A 13,919-nucleotide genomic window follows, 5' to 3' on the forward strand; every position below is an offset into this window, starting at 1 on the left:
AGGGTGTTTTGCTGTGGACTTGAAACCAGAGCAGAGTTGGAAAGTGCAATTTCTCAGCCGCTTTAAGAAATCCAGTTGAAAAATAAGACAAAGTAAATATTTACTTGAGCTTGGACTATCCGAATGCATTATTGCATTGGGAATTCTTAGCTCTAGTATGTTAATGCTTTCATCTGTTGTGTTAATACACCCTCTGACAGCGGGGCTGGAGCACACCCCACCGAACCAGCACACGCGGGGAGCTGCCCATTGCCGGCGCTGGGCAGCCCGCTCCCACATCCCCCCAGCTGCTTCTGACACCTCTTGTTTAAACACGAGTTCTGCTTTTTAATGAATTCAACCTTCAATGCAAATTAGATTCCAAATAATAAGTAATTAACTTTATCAAATTGACATTACCATTTATAACAAAATGTCAACATTGCCTTTATAAACAAGGCAGAGCTGCTATTTGCAGAGCTGGGGGGAGACCAACTCGGTAGGAAAATGCAGCAAAACCCAGACAAGGAAAAATGATCCATTTCTTGGGCTGTGGTTTCTTGCCTGCTGCTATTCAGAGGGGCTCCTTGCAGCCCCATGGTCTGGAGACCTTGGTACCCCAGGTGGCATGGCCAAAGGATTTTGGGGTGGGATGCCTCCACCCGCCTCCAGACAGGGCAGGTATCGCAAAAGTCTTTGTGTTATTCTAGGCGAAGCTTATAGATAGTTTCATTTTTCAACGGTGCTTAAGTGGAAAAGCAGGGTTTAGCTGATGGTATTTCCAGAGGTGTGAAATACAGGCAAAGAGGTCAGGCTGCGGTATTAGGATTCAAGCCTGGATTTCCACCTTCCTCTCAAGGTCTGGGTTTGACACCTCTGGTTTTATAAAGAGAAAAAATAAGTTATGGATTAGAAAATGTGGCTGTGGATCTGGAGTGGGGGCCAAGCCCCTGATGGATGCATATGCCTAATAAAAATGTGAAAATTTGCAAACTGGGAAGTTCCTTTAAAAAAAATAATCTAGTGTGTTTAAAAAAAAAAAAAAAGTGTTTACTCTCACACATGGAAAGAAAATCACTTCTCTGTGTGCATTGGTGACAGTATTGTATATTTTCTCGTTACCCAAGAAATGAAGTTACTCATTTACCTCTAGTGTCCTTGCAGGCAGAGGTTAATAGCTGCAATAAGGATAAAGTTAATCCTCCCTCCTGAAAGCACAAATCTGAGACTGCGGCGTCAGAACAGAATTTAAACACATAAAACTCGAAGGGCTCTGCCCCAGCGGTTCCCGTGAAGGAAGCAGGAAATACGAGCTGTGCTTTTTTATTTCGGGGTGTTGTGCAATGGTTCCAGGTTACACGCAGGGACTCCGCAGCCTCTGCAGGGCTGGGGGGTTTAGGAGCAGCAGCCCTGCAGTGGGGGGGGGGATGGCAACACATCTGAGTCGGGGGGGAGGAGGGGGGCAGATTTCTTCCATGTGATTTGGTTCATAATTTTATAAGGAATTCTTTTCATAATGGAAAATACCCATTTTATTGGCATGGGTGTTTCTGTGAATATGTCTTTCTTTTTACTGCAATTCACCATTCCTGGCAAAGGCCACCAAAAATTCTGCAATCAAAAAGCAAGTGTTAAAATAGAACTCCTCATGGACTAGCAGCTCGGAGGTGTCTGCCCCAGGGATGGATATATGGGCAATTAAAAGCTTTAATGCTTTAATGATCCAGGTGCAAAAAAAGTATTATTGTTTTTTTTTTTTAATTTTTCTGAAGGTTGCTAAGTAGAGGCCAGCCAGTCAAGAAGATGCCAATGTGATTTGTGGCCTTTCTTTTCAATACATCTCTTGACAGCAATAAACAGGATAAATTTCAATTTAAAGTATAATTTCTTAGGACTGGCAAAAAATGGGATGAGAGGAGGAGAGCAGCTCCCCATCTGAAGCGGGGCTGTGAGGGATGTGAAACCATTTGAAAAGACACTTTTGTTTCATTCCAAATATCCATCTTCTAGTTAAGATAAAAAAACCCAAACCAAACCCCAACCCACACATTAATCTCATCAGTGGAAATAATCATGTTGGGTCTATGATCTTAATTTTTTATGTCATACACATCTGGAAAAGTAATTCAGGGGAAATAATATAAACCTCAGCTAAGCTGTATAAACCCAATGAGAGAGTGATTTCATTGAACTGCAGCTCGGTGGCCCTTTGTCACACGCCTCCTTGTAACAATATTGACTTTATAACACCTACACTTTGTTCTCTTCCTTAACAGGACAGCTGCTAAGTGCTGGTAAAACAAACATCACATGCTCCGTGGGGCTCCTACAAGGTTTGCAATCAAGCGCTCTCTAATAACCGCTTAAATACTCTCATCAAGCTTGTCCTTGCTGTTTGCTTTAGGACACGGTGTTTTTCTCTCCCCTCTGTATTTATTCTACGCCAGCGATAGTTAGAGCTAGAGGTCACACAAAGTAAATGCAGGTGGCAGGTTTTTTTTTTTTTTCTTTCCCTGGGTTGACTCTCATCGTTGGGTTTGCCTTTCTCCATCAGCAGAGTGGAGGTGGCTTTAAAAGCATCGCTTTGTATTTTGAGGTTAGGTAATCTGCTCTGAATGTGGCTCCTTATTCTCTCCTGGCAGGTTTTCAAAACCAAACGGAGCACATGAAAGGTGACAAGAGAAATAAGAGCTTGTTTAGCAGGAAGAAGGGAATCCACACCATCCGCACAAAATTATATTCCCCCTTTGCACAGCCTCCAAGGTCAGCAGAAACTGGACCCAGTTGCTTGGGAAAGACTGGGGGGTGAAGCGGAAAATACCAAGTGGCTGCTTACCCCAGCGCCATCCCAGGGCAGCAGCTTTCCTTCGCAGGTCCCTGTCTCTCCCCGGGGAAACTGAGGGTTGATGCTGCTGCCCATTGGTTTCGTGCTTCGCTTAAAACTGCTGTCTGGTCTCCGTGCATCTGCAGCCTGGGCCTTCAAAGCTGTTGCTGTAACGTACAGCAGGTATTGTGTAGGTGAGGCTATGGGATAGCTGTGGCTGGTGAGTTACCCTAATGGGAGCATAACCCCCTTCTTCTCTGGGTGACTGGTCTGGATTTGGAGTACACACCTCCATTACATAGCTGCATCCCCAGAAAAGCATCCCAATCCCAGGATGTGATGCTGTACATCCCACCCAGCACCGTACATCCCCCCTGCCTCACATGCCAGGTACCGCGGGGTCTGGGAGGGCGGTGGAGGCAGATGCCTATGTATGGGAAAACACTGGGAGCGGGGCCGGAGAGGGGGGGACTGGTAGCACTTCCCCAAAGAGCTGCCGGGAGCAAACGTTTCCAAAAGCGATGGCTCTTTACAGCATGTTGCTCCCCAGCACCGGCCACGATGACAAGTCTAATACAGCCCATTGCGTTCTTGGCTCGCTTACCCCTGGCAAGTGTGCAGCCCAAGCAGCTCGGCTGCAGGGGCTGGCTCTCCAAACGCCCTTCCAGCCATTTCCCCACAAAGCTGCTATTATACCCTAACGAGGCTCCTCGGATCCGCTCGCCCTGGAGCAGCTCCATCCCATATGACCCAGCTAGCCATGTCGTGCACGCCGCACCCAGCTGCTTCCACATTAGTGTTGGAAACTGGAGCTTTATGATCAAATAACATTTTGTCTGATTTTGCAGCTCGCGGGGCTTTGCAAAAATCTGTGCCTCGTTGTCCCGAGTCGTGCTGTGCTCCTGTAGCTTGTGTTTTGGTGGGGATGGCGAAAGAAAGCAGCCTGTGCAGCAGCCTGTCCGACCCAAAGATGTGGTCAGCATGGGTGCATGCGCAGGGCTGTGCCTTTTGCAAACCCGCTGGAGCCCAGCAGTTACTGTCCCTTGCAGAGCCAGGCTAGCCAGCCCACGTGCATGGCCCAAAATACATGGTTACTTTACCCAGCTAACCTGCTGCTGGCGTGAGGATGGGGAGGAAGATGCTCTGCTCAAAAGCACCTTGCCTATCGGAGATGTGCAGAAGTTAACGAAGGGTTCAAATACTGTATCCAGAATGACTTTTGCTGATAGTGGTGGACACCAGACAGAAACCTGTTTCCCCCTGGGCCGCAGCAGTGCAAGGGCCCTGCCCAGCTGCAGCAGCGATGCTGCTCGGCCCCATGTCCTGCCAGGATGGGGAGCCAGCAGCTGGGCGAGGGGCATTCCCTGCAACCGTCTCCTGTGTGGCACAAGCAAAATGAGTCTGTACCAGGGCTTCAAACATCCATAATTATTGTGCGGGCAAAATTAAAATAACCCTAATGAAGCCGTATAGGTTTATCTTAATGGACCAGGAAGACTAAGCTGAGGCTGCCACAATTTCTGTGCTTTCCATGGAAGGTGGGCCAGTAATGCTGGCTTCACAAACTTGCTTGTTTTGCCACCTTTGACTTTTTCCACTTACCTGCTCCCATGCCGAGAACTCTCTCTGTGTGCACATAAAGCAGCTCCTTCTCTGTGCTGCAATCCCCTGGGGCTTTCATTTAATATCAAGGTGACTTTTCTGTTGTTAGCAAGGGGGACGTGTCTCCTGGGCGATCCCTGGTCCCAACGAGGGCTGTCTGGCCATGGTGGCTGCCCAGGAGGGTCTCGCTGGCACTGGGGGAAGGCAGCACTTGGGAGCCAGAGCTGCCCTCAGTGCATCCTGCACAGGGAAGGGTTTCTGCAAGGCTGATGCCCTAAAGCCCAAGTCCCGAGTCTTGGCCGGACAGCAGCTTGTCCCCCTGGCCAGCCTGGAGTGACACCAGTGGTGGCCCCGTGGCTGTGCATGGCGAGCCAAGCTGCAGGTGGGAGATGCCCATGGTGAAGGGTACAGGCGGAACATGTCCCCAGCGCACCAACAGTGGAGGGGAAGAACTTGAGAGCAAAGGGGAGAGGTCTCCAATGAGCCCCAGTAACGCCTGGGTCTGCACCAGCGCTCCTGGAGCCGGCAGGTTTATTGATCCTCTCCTGCCTGGCTGCTCATCCGGCCCTCGGCAAAGCAGGAGCGATCAGTGGGGGCCGGAAAGTGTTCCCACCGCTGCTGCCGGGAATGGGGTCTGGGTTTCCATCGGGTTACGCAGTGGCGTCCCAGCTGAATGCAGCTCTTCAGCTGCTGCAAGTTTTCTCAGCTTTCTGGTTTCCTCTAGGAAAACCAGAGCTGGTCAAAACGTACTGGAGACTCTCAGCACAGGAAAGGAGCGGGGCTTGTCTAGGGTCTGGGCTCCTTGCTTCTGGGTTTGCTCAGGTAGGCAGAATGGCAGGCATGAGCATTTTTGGCGTTTAGAAACTGTGGGTTTTGCTCTGTGCAGTTGCTGTGACCAGCCTCACTCAAAATAATCGGATTACATGTTCCCTTTAAAAACAAGGGAAAACGCTGCATATTTTCTTGCTTTCAGAGAAAGGATTTGCCCATGCTGAAGTCCTTGTTTAATATGCAGTCACTGCACACTGGATGTTTTCCAGATACTGCAGCCTGGCAGAGGTCAGCGGCACTCTTGTAACGCAGGAGGTCCTGGCGTGAGGCTGCGTGAACCCCCTCGGTGCACGTAGTGGGGGTCCAGGCACTGCTGCGATGGAAAGCGATGGGCTGCCGATGATGGCACGAGTGCGGTGTGTTTGTGCAAGGGGGATCAGGCCTGGGCACAGAGCCTGGGGGAGACCCTGCTCCAGACTGAGACCTCCTGCTCTTTGTGCGATGCTTAAATATTGCTTGAGGCAGAGAGCAAACGCTCCCAGGCTGTGCCTGGATTCCCCGTGCCTCAGGGAGTGGCTTCCCACAGGGTTTTTGCCTTGTTCTGGAGGGGCTTCGCACCCCTGTGCCTCCCCTCTCCCAGCTGCTCCTCTCTCACGCTGCTGTCAGAAGCAGAGGCAGGTTCTTTCCATCCCGTCATAATTTTACGTCCAGTCAAAGAGTCGTTAACTCAATGCTGTTGGTTTTCTCAGGTCCCAGTTTCCTTCTGGCAACTGGAGCTAGCTGAGTCCACTGGCAGCACTGGAGACAGGCCTTTCAGGTAAGAGGGATGGTGAAACACCGGCACTGACTCCCCAGCACTGTAGTAAATCTGCCCTCAAAGCAGATTCCCAGCCCAAATGATGTAGCAGCTACTGTGGATGTGACCCAAACCCCATTTCGCAGAGCACATGCGGCTCCCTGGGGAGCATCCATCTCTCCTTCACACCTGCACCTCGGTTTGGAGTTCAAAGCCCTGCTGTAACATCTCAGAATAAGCCTTTCCTCCATTTTAATTTGAGAAAATCTGCCTTGCATCTTATAGGAAAGCTGCCACCTTAGGGAGGACAAATCACTGGGCACACTCTGCCTGGCACGGGGACTGCTCCATCTGAGCAGCGGATCAATACGGAGGCCTGGATGAGGATGTGGTATTTAAATCACCGGAGAGACTGTTTAAATGGGAAATCAGTAAGTGAAGCATGAGAGATTGATTTTAAATAATTTTTATGGCCAGGGACTTGAACCCGTTGTCAATATTTCTGCATAAATAATGAAAAACATTAAAAGTGGGTAGACGTGACCGACAGCGTGCCTAGATAAACCTTGGGGCTGGTGGGGTTGGAAGGTGCGGGGAGCACTGCAAATCATGCTCCTGGCAGGTGAAGCCGCTGACACACCATTTATTTTCCCGTGCTGACAGGATCAGCCCCTTCCTCGCTGGCACTACCAGCAGCAAGCCGCTTATTAAAGCAATGCTGATTTAAAAGGAAGGAAAAAACCCAAAAGTTATGATAGGAAATGATGAGCTGGGCAGATCTTATATCCCATCCCTAAGTGGCATCTGTTGATTTGTAGCAGCAGCAGCAGCAGGCATGGCTGTTCCTCCGGCTGCAGAAAGCCGCTGGGGAGCATCCTGGGGACATGGGGGATGTGGTCCTGCCTGCTGGGCAAGCACCGCCCGAGCCCTAGGGGACAGGGCTGGCATAAGACAGCACCGGGTGTTCATGGGCAGGTTGGGATGATCGCTCATCCTAGTGTTTTAATTTCTAAATGGGACCCTCCTGCCATGGGGCTCTGCCTGACACCCCGCTGCAGTTGGTGGGGGCTCTGGCTGCTTTCCCCAAGTGGCATTTCAGCAGCATCTGTGGGTGCTGCCCCCATCCCAGGCTCTATTTATAAATCATGTAGATGTTTTCTCACTTCCATCTTCCTGGCCAGGACGATGCCTGCTCTCACCTCGTCCTTGGTCCTGTCACAACGCCTCTGAAACAATAACCAGGCGGTAGCTGGCACCCGCTCACAAAACATCCATTACCTTGGTCTCTGCAATCAAAAGCCATTTATAGTAAATGTGTTTGCTTTGTACTGAATTACTCACAATGCTGCCAAGTACAACCACACCAGCTGTTAATTAGAGTTTAGCTTTTATTACTAAAAAGTCTGCTCTGTTGATATGGAAAATGGGAATAAAAAGCCATTTAACCTATTGTGATGTGAAAATAAACGATGACTTGTTGGTTTAATTAAATAGTCTATTTATCTAGCCGTCAAAGTGTTTGAACATACACAGGATTACGAGCAGCATTACCCTGGCTTGTCTCCTGTTGTCTGAATAATCCATGTTGTTTGAAGTGACAGTTACCTGCTAAATGGCCCATTGAACTCAACATGAATCTTTCAGCAGAAAAGTCCAATGCATCACTTTGCTTCCTGCGCTCTCTGATGTTTGTTTGCCTGCCTTTCCTTCCACGCACCAAGGAACCACCACCTCCTTCCCACCGTGCTCATGCAATTATTCTTGCTGCACAGCAAGGGACATCAGCGTCAGTCCCTTCCCTGCATCCATGTGTGTGCACACATTCTCTGCTTCCCAAAATCATTCCCGCTGGGCTCATTTCAGGATGTCGCTATATGTCGCATGGAAGAAGTCATATTGGGGTTTCCAGTACGGGCTCTGTCTTCATGTTTTGCATCCTGCTCTTTAGGATAAAGCTGATAAGGGAGTTTCTCTATGCTCAGGTCTGATGGTCTTTGTGTTTTCTGCCTTTTCTTTGTACCTGCAGCTCTGTCTTGGATCACCGAGAAAAACACAACAACATGCAGAACCGGGATACGCGTTGCAGTGAACCGGGCTTGTTGGGACCTCCAAATGGTAAGGCTTGGATGGCAGGTGTGGGGAGCAGGCTGTGCTAAATGGAGTGGCTCTAGTGCTTCTCCTGGGGGGAAAAAGGAGGGTGGGGAGTTCTTCAGATGTTGAAGGGAAAAATTGATTTCAAGGCCTAAAGGGAAATCTGCTGGTGGGAAGGGTACCGAGGATTGCCTCTGTGCTCCCAGGAGGGTAAGCAGCTCAGCACGGCAGCTCCGGGGACAAAATGGCATCTCTGTGCCAGGATACTAAGCAAGGCAGGATTGTAAATCCCAGAGTTTCCAGGGCACAGCTCTCAATTGTGAAATGAGGTGGGCAGCAAGGGAGCTGGTGCTAAGGCGATTCGGATGATTCAGGAGCGGGCTCGGAGTTCATCTGCCTGGCAGAGCGTTGCAAGCTGCCCTGGAGGACACAATGCCTCTTTCTGGAGGGAGTTCAAGGATCTTTATTCATCTGTAGCAGAAATGGCCTTGTTATTGCTTCTTTTCCTTCTTCCTCTTATAGAGTATTTTGCCATCTGCCAAAGCTGGAGGGCAGATTTCTTGCTCGCCAGGCTGGGGAGGAGGGCGGTGGGGTCCCACCAGGGTTGTGTGGGAGATGTACACATTTTTCTGTCTCAGGTGCCTGTTTAATTCAAAACAGACCAACCAGTGCCATTGAGCATGTGTTTTGTTCTTGGGGACATGGGGTTGTTCTGCTGGCACTGGTCAGGGGCTTCTGCCTGTCCCTCCCACCTCATCTCCTCCCCTCCATCAGTGCTCCATCGGACTTCCCTGGCTTGTGGTGCTCCTATTGGACTGCGAAGGTGATGAGCAGCCTTGGCAGCTGCTTTGCAAAATGTGCCAATGCATCTGCACATTGCAGCTCTGCCATCATGCTCCCATCGAAGAGGGGACGTGCTGCCAGCTGCCTGCATTACCTCCTGCCCTCCAGCCCCCTGCCAGGCTTGGTCTCGCCCATGGCTGGTGGAAAATGCCCCTGCCGTGGTGGCAGGAGGTGGATTCTCTCTGTCACCCTGGTCCTGGTTTTATCCTCAGTTGAGCAAAACTAGCGCTGGTGAGAGCTGGAGCAGAGCTGAGTGGATTTGCAAGAGCTGGCAATCAAGGGCAATGACTCTTTGGGCAGAAGTTCCACTAATCTTGGCATTGCAACATTTTCCTGTCCTGAGGAGCCTGGAGAGGAACTGTCTGCCTTGAGATAGATATACTGACGATGCCACACACGTTGTCCATTGACCGTATCCCCTGGAAACCCTCTTTGGCTGCTCTGCTGCCCCAGACCCCGGGTTGAGCAGGGTGCTCTGACCCTGCATGGTGCAGCCGGCTAAGGAAAAGCTTAATTGCGCTTTGCTCTTTTTTTGTGTCAGCCTGATGTTTCCTCTTTAAATTCTGCAGCGGTGGCACGGAACACACGCGTCCTCTGCAGAACTCTGTCTCCGTGAGAGTGCTAAACTTGTCATGGCTGTTTACTTACGCTTTCGCACTGTTTGTGTAGTCAGAAGTCTTGATCTTGTATTTATCTCCTCTTAAAACAGCTACAGTTTATAGTTTAAACACATTAATCATTTCCAAGCCTTTAAAGGGCTTTTAAGTGGAGACACTGGTTTTGTTTGCCTTTTAATTTTTATTTCAAGTCTCCCTTCCGAATCAGAAGGCAAGTGCTTTAAAGGACATTGAAGGAGCGCAGTCTCGTATAAACTGCAAGCCGATAAGTATGCCCTCATCCTAAAAAAAATATTGCAGGGAGTTGTGCTTTGGAGGGACACCTCTGTGTGGGAGCAGCAGCTGGGTCCTTGTTGCTTGGGCTGGTTTTCATCTGCTGAGCAGTGCTTTGCTGCAGCCTGCCCTGGGTGGCAGGTCCCTTACATATGGTGTGGGGCTCCTCGGCACGCTCCTGGGTTCATGGTGCTGCATCACTAGCCCAGGGGCACAATTTGTGCCCTGCAGCCAGCGTGGCCTTTCGGGTGGTGTGTGCGGTCGGCATGTCGTGGGCCAGGGAGATGCTGCCAGCCTGGGTTTGTGTGGTCTGGCTGCAAGGGAGGTGTTAATGCCTTCGGTGGTTGACTTGGCTGAGCTGCTCCAGGACTTGAATTTAGGTTTTTACAGTCCCTGGGTCTTATAAATAGATGTTGCAGTGTTTTAGCTGAAGGTTAGAGGTGATCAGAAGTGCTGGCAAAGCACAGCCTACCTAAGGAGATAACTAATGGCTCTCTGGGGTCTGCGTCGCTATTTGGGTTATACCTCTCCTGTGCTGCTCTCGCCCCATCCCCGGTAGAGAGGTTGCAGGCTCAATGGCTGACCGTACCAGGGCTGCTCATGGTTGTGGGGTTTGAGCTAAAAATCTCTTTCACGGCTTTCAGGGAAGAGAGATGGGGCATCCCGGCTCAGCCGCGACTGAGCCATGCTGGATCTCCTTTAAGGAGCTGCTGCAGCCTCACTAGGGACATGGTGCTCAGGAATGCTTTTGGTCAATACTGGCACGCTTATTTACTTTACAGGGAGGAAATTCTGCCAACAGTAAGAAAACTCAAGCAGCACCCGTTTCGTATAGAAATAATAAGCATTGTGAGGGACTAATTGCTTCAGGGCATCGGTTAGGCAGGCAAAGCCTCTCGTTAGCGAGGGGTTGTGACCTCAAGTCATCAGTGTCTGGCTAAAATGCATGAAATAAGGCTGACGGTTTCTGCTAATCACCTAGAGCCAGGTGTCAGCAGCTCGGAGTTACTGGCTGGAAAGGCAGGATTTGGGCAGCTTCCCTGTCCTCTCCAGCCCCCTCGGGCTCAGCATGGCTGCACTGCAGAGGCTGCAAAGCACTTTATCACCAGTCCTCGCTGGCCTTGGGGGGTGCAGAGCTCGGCGTTGTTAATCCAGCACCTTGCACAACCAAAACCTGCAAAAAGCAAACAGGGAGAAGGAACTGCTTTTTCTGTAGCTTCCCGAAGCACTTGCCTAGACAGGACGTTAACAGCGACTTGTGCTTTGTGTCCCCCGTCCTGGGAGGCACCGGGCGTCTGGAGAGGGAGGGATGCTGGAGGAGTGCTCGTAAATAAGGGCACATTTTCCACCGCTCCCTTAATGCAGCTGAGGTGTGAGGTGCTGCTGGTTAATCAGGGTGTTGATGTTTCTCCCGTGGTGGTATGAGAATGGGACCCTCCTTGCAGACCTGTTTTACCCCCCATGAGCGGCTGTAAAGGTGGGTTTGCCAGACCCCGTCACTGTGCCGTGCCGAATTACTGTTGTTATCCTTGGAGTGCCGTCTAGGTGCTGCAAATAGCTCCAGATGTGTCAACACAGAGCCCATCTGGATCTGCCAAGAGGCCTGGATGAAGCAGTGTCACTGTAAAGGGATCCACACTTGCAGGGGCCAGAACGTATCTTCACATAGCAGGATGGAAATCTGGATGTGTTTTATTTTTTCCTTCCTTTTGGGGAGGATGAGTGTCTGCATCCCACATTGCCAGCGCTGGAGCTGAGACCTGAGGAGGCTTGCCAGGTATGGATGAACACAGATTTACCATCTCATTGACTTGGGAAAGGGAATCGTGGCAGTGCTGGAGGGGCTGCAGGGCTCCTGGTGTTATAGCAGTGGCTCATCATCTGCATCACAGCCCTAGGAATGAGGCGCTTCTCCCCAAAACTCAGCATGCTGCACCAAGCAGATGTCCTGCAGCTGTGCTGCAGCTGAAGGGCAGCAGGAGAGCTGCCCTGATCCCTTGGGAGTTTTGGGGGGAGTTCCATTCCTTCCCAGCTGGTGAGCTGGACATGCAGAACCCTTCTCTTTCACAGCAGTAGGTACAAAGTGGCCTGTGAAGGGCTGACAGCATTTAAAGGACATCCCAAAAGAAGCAAAGAAAAGTCCACATGTGTTTCATGCAGGACACGGAAATTCCCTGGCAATGGTCAGGAATCGGCCTCAGACGTGCCCCATCTCAGCCCATGAGGTGGGTTAGCTGGTGGGCAGGGGCATGCAGGGGGAAAGGAGTGAGCAGCCATCCCAGGAGGGATCCAGTGGCAAGATCTGGCAGTTGATGTGGATTTGACATGTTCCCTCGAGGGCTGTGGGTTCCCAAACCAGCGCATAAATTACAGTGAGGCTTCGCTAACCCAGCACTCACATTTGCTGGAGGTAGCCCAATACCAGTGCTTTCTGCTACATAAAACCAAAACCAGACCCATTTGCTCAGCCCTCTGAAATTCCCAGTGAGAACAAGTTCCCCCTGAACTGAGGGTGAAACCCAGCAGAAACTCATGGCATAGACTTTGGCACAGCTCTTTCCACCCTGCATAGCCACAAGCAAGCTCTTTACATTTCTTATTAAAAATACGATCACCTAATTATGCTTTTGCATCAGCGTTTCTGTGCTCCTTCAGTGCTTTGCAGGGAACATGACCCAAGCTCTGAAGCTGTGGCTTGTGTGAGCCCCGTGGGAGGCGGGAGCAGCTTTTGCTCCCAGTGAATGGAACTACCTCAAGAAAGCTTTATGCATGTAGGAAACCGAGAGTCGGTAGGTTTGTCCCAAACATTCTCTTTTGGGCCAAAGCAGGGAATAAGCTCAGATTTCTCGCCATCTTGTTTCGTGCTTCAGTCGTGTGACCGCTGTTTCTCAGGGTTTCCGCGCATTTGTCTAGTTTTCTGTTGCTCTCCTTGCAATTTGGGTGATGCTACCGGTATCTTTAATAACTGCCTTACCATAAGCAACTTTTCTCCAAAGTGTTTACAGTCTCAGGTCCTGGCCTGCAATGTTATCATGGCAATAGTGAAAGGAAATGCAAGAAATGGCTTGGGGACTGTCTGTCGATGCTGGAAGCACCCAAGGGCTGCAGCAGGACGGTCCGGTGGGGAGGAACAGCTGGTGCCGTGGGAGGAGAGCACGTCCCCGTGCACGGGAGGGCTGGTGCTGCCCATCCCTCTGCTCCTTTCTTCCTCACGTTTGCAGGAGCAGCCCCTAAATGAAGTACTAAATGAAGTGTACTGGTGGGTGCTGCTGATGGGATTTGTGCTGTAGGTCCCTGGAGGGTCGCTGCCCCGCACACAGCATCATGGCTCTGGGAACGAGGTGCTGTGGCCAACGGGGCTGGGAAGTGTGGTAGGTGTTCACAGCTCTCCTCGCCCGAGGAGATGCCACATCCACAGAGCATTGGGCTGTGGCATCCCACTGCCAGGACTAGCACGGTGGGTTGATGAGACAAGAAGCCCCTCTGCATCCTCCTGCCTTTGAGCTGCATCCTCAACATCTTCTTCTGCTTCTCTAAGGCAGAACCCAGAAGGTCTCTCTGGAAATGCAGTAGGTACCTGAGCAGCGGTGCTGAGCCGATGGAAGGAGCTCGGTAAGCCTGTGTTTAATCTGCCCTTGCCCCCTTTCTTCTTGGAAGGAAAAACCCCAGCTCCCCCCGGGGCTGGGAGCGACTGAGCAGAGCCTCTAGAGAGGACATATAATTTCCATAGGTGACTTTCTGCTGGGAGAGCCCGCTGGGTCTGCACCCTTTCTGGGTGATACCGCTGCCAACAGCCAGCACAGCCACCTGCGGTTCCTCTGCTGCAGGAATGGATCATCTCCCACGTAATAGGGATGCTTAGGGCCGAGGAAGCTGTCTACATCTTCCTGCCACTGTGCAAATATTAGCTAATTAAGTGGCAGCAACCTTATCTAAAGGACACTTGTGATGGCGTTGCTCGTGGCTGCAGCAGGTAACAGGGAGGATTAATTCTCAGCAGTCATTTGCAAAAAAAAAAAAATAAAATGGTGGTGTTGAAGCTGGCCAAGGATCTTAGCAACGCTTTTATTATCAGCTTTTGTTGGGAGGAGAGTTTGTCAAGAGAGGACTCCCAGGTGCCTGC

Source organism: Accipiter gentilis, chromosome 10 (genome assembly GCF_929443795.1).
Source record: "Accipiter gentilis chromosome 10, bAccGen1.1, whole genome shotgun sequence".
Classification (NCBI taxonomy): Eukaryota; Metazoa; Chordata; class Aves; order Accipitriformes; family Accipitridae; genus Astur; species Astur gentilis.